This window comes from Pelophylax lessonae, assembly GCF_965119305.1.
Source record: "Pelophylax lessonae genome assembly, chromosome: 11".
Taxonomy (NCBI): Eukaryota; Metazoa; Chordata; class Amphibia; order Anura; family Ranidae; genus Pelophylax; species Pelophylax lessonae.
In genome coordinates this window covers 235,662,293-235,665,294 of record NC_138778.1, presented here as the reverse complement: position 1 = coordinate 235,665,294, position 3,002 = coordinate 235,662,293, and positions in this window count along the sequence as shown.

The following is a 3,002-nucleotide window of genomic DNA, read 5'->3' as shown; positions in this document are numbered from 1 at the left end:
GGTTTAGTTAGCACACATTTACAAACGCTGCAGGGGCACTTCACTGCACCCTGTATTACCTGCAGTCCTAACTCCTGTAAAACTATGAGAGTCTCCACAGTGGAAGCACATGCATTCTAATGGATAGATATGGGGCAGGTGGGCCTGGAGGTGGCCCAACCCTCCTTAAAGGCACAGGGGCACAATGGCATCCAGTGTTTCTCCTCACCAGTATACATCAATAAACAAAATGGGTGGGGGCAGGGGCCATTTTGTTTTTGTTATTGATGTCTGGTGAGGGGACACACTGGATGCCATTGTGCCCCTGTGCCTTTAAGGAGGGTTGGGCCACCTCCAGGCCCACCTACCACCTGACTCCCATAGATTTACAGGAGTTAGGAGTGCAGGTAATACAGAGTGCCGTGAAGTGGCCCTGCAGCTTACACACGCGTTTGCAAATGTGTGCTAACTAAACCGGTTTTTAATGCACATTGTTAGACAGGTGAATTTGGTTGGTGAGTTGAGCTCTTATCACTCAATGGGTATATGGGACCCCTCCCCTGCTGTTATCACTCAATGGGTATACATGGGACCCCTCCCCTGCTCTTATCAGTCAATGGGTACATGGGACCCCCTCCTGTCCAAAGTGACCCCCTCTCCTGCTCGCATCAGTCAATGGGTATATAGGACCCTTTCTTTCCAGAGTTGACCCCCTGCTCTCATCAGTCAATGGGTACATGGGACCCCTTCTTTCCAGAGTGACCCCCCTGCTCTCATCAGTCAATGGGTACATGGGACCCCTTCTTTCCAGAGTGACCCCCCTGCTCTCATCAGTCAATGGGTACAAAGGGCCCCTTCTTTCTGCAGTGTTGGCCATGTGCAAAAAAAAAAAAAAAAAAAAAAAAAGAAAGAAACTGGCACTTCAGACAGGACACAACGTGCTATAAGAAATGTTAAACTTTTTATTGAAATGAGAAATAGAAAGCCTTGGCTGTACAGTGCATGGAATGCCGGTACTCCCAACAGACAGCAATATAAAAAACACAGTATAAGGCACCAGAACAGAATTGTCCAATCAGAGTACAGCGTTACCCTGAATACGCGATAGACACGTACCTCTTATCAGCTGACATGAAATGATTGCAGCAGCGATAAAGCGATCATCTGCTTTGTATGGTCAGAGCTGACAAATATCAATCACACGAAGGGGGAGGTAAGGCCGTGTACAGAGACAGGAAATCAGGGGGACTTATGGCACAAGATGGCAAATAACACCGGTTTCAAATATATAAAAGTAATAAAATAAAGCTATCGCCTCTCTTTAAAAATAGTTATAAAAATACAATTGATATTACTCTAGTAACAGTTAGAAAACACCCCGATCTGCAGTTTGCTGACAGACCACCAGGGTGCGCCCTGAGAGCTTGTAATACTGGAGGTAAAGGTGGCCCATCGGTGCCGGTAGCACACTATGTTCACTATGGCTCTTCTATACATTGGAAGGGGTGGAGATGGACTAGAATGCCGAGAACTGCCAGGTACAATCGATGGGCTCTTTCTGGATTCAGAAAAGGGGTAAAAGATCGGCCCAAAATACCCATCCAGAAGCATGAAGAGAGGAGGCCCCTGCCAGGTCCGTTCTGCTCTTCACCAGGAGTCCAGTGTGGAGTCTGAGAGCCTCCCGTCTTCCTGCAGCTTGTCCAATACACAGAATACAGAGAGACTGTCTTATGTCCGTACTCTGCTAAGATCACACCAATCCAGAGAAATCTCCCCCCTCCGATCGACCGCCCCGAGCCAGGGAAATCTCCCCCCCTCCAATCGACCGCCCCGAGCCAGGGAAGTCTCCCCTGTGACTGCCCAAGTCAGGGAAATGTCCCCCTCCGATCGGCCGCCCCGAGTCAGGGAAATCTCCCCCCTCCGATCGGCCGCCCTGACCCAGGGAAATCTACCCCCTACGATCGGCTGCCCAGAGCCAGGGAAATGTCCCCCCCTCCGATCGGCCGCCCCAAGCCAGGGAAATCTCCCCTCTGATTGCCCGCTTTAAACCAGAGAAATCTTCCCTGGCCTTCAGCTTGTATGGGAGCAATGTGTACTGGAAGTTGAGGCTTTTGACGAACCCTTCAGTTCCAGTGCAGGGAGAGTAAACACAGATCATGAGAGTGCCACCTTTCACTGTAAACATGCTGCCTGCTCCATCCAGCAAGCTTCTCCTTTCATTTACTAGCATCTGATTTTGGGGCGGAGTCAGTGGACTAAGGATGGGGTCTGGGATCAGACCAAGTAGGACCTGACCTTCTGAAGACATACATGGAGGTATAACACCCATCTGACCCCAACTAAAGCCTATCCATACAAGTCCTTAAAGTGACAGCACTCCCATTACCCCCCCCCCCCCCCCCCGCCCCAGCTATTTGCATACATATGGCAGCAGAACCGCAGGCATTATTCTGTGCTGCCGGATCTTTGCATGTGGTCAATCGGTGTCCTCAGCACTGTCACAATTGGGTGCTGGTAGGAAGGGCTCCCAATCACATGATCAGATCCCCTCCTACCAGCATTAAGATTCCCTTAAAGGGCGTCTCCTGGTGGAAGAAAGGGGGGGGGGGTGATCTGTGTTTACCTTCACTAAAATAGAGCTGAATAGTACATCTCCCTGACAGGCGTCTGCACTGCTCTGATAGAAGCTGCCAGGCGTGGGTACCAAGCCATGGAACCATGTTCTGGGAGGGGCATATCTTGTATATTTGGACATAGAACAGGGGGGGTATTTTGTGTAGTGGAACAAGGAATGGCTTCTTGGGGGGGGGTAATTTTGCATTGTCACGCGTACTGTGCTTCTGGTCTACAGACCACATCGCTGGGCTCTTCTGCTTTTCAGCCAATCATTGATCATCATGACTGGGGAGATCAGACTCAGCAGAATGGGGGTGGGGTCATGGAGTGTTTAAGAAAAGCATTAAAGGGTTAATTCACAGTTACCCTGGGGGAGTCCGGATCTATGACCCATTGAGAGCCCAGGC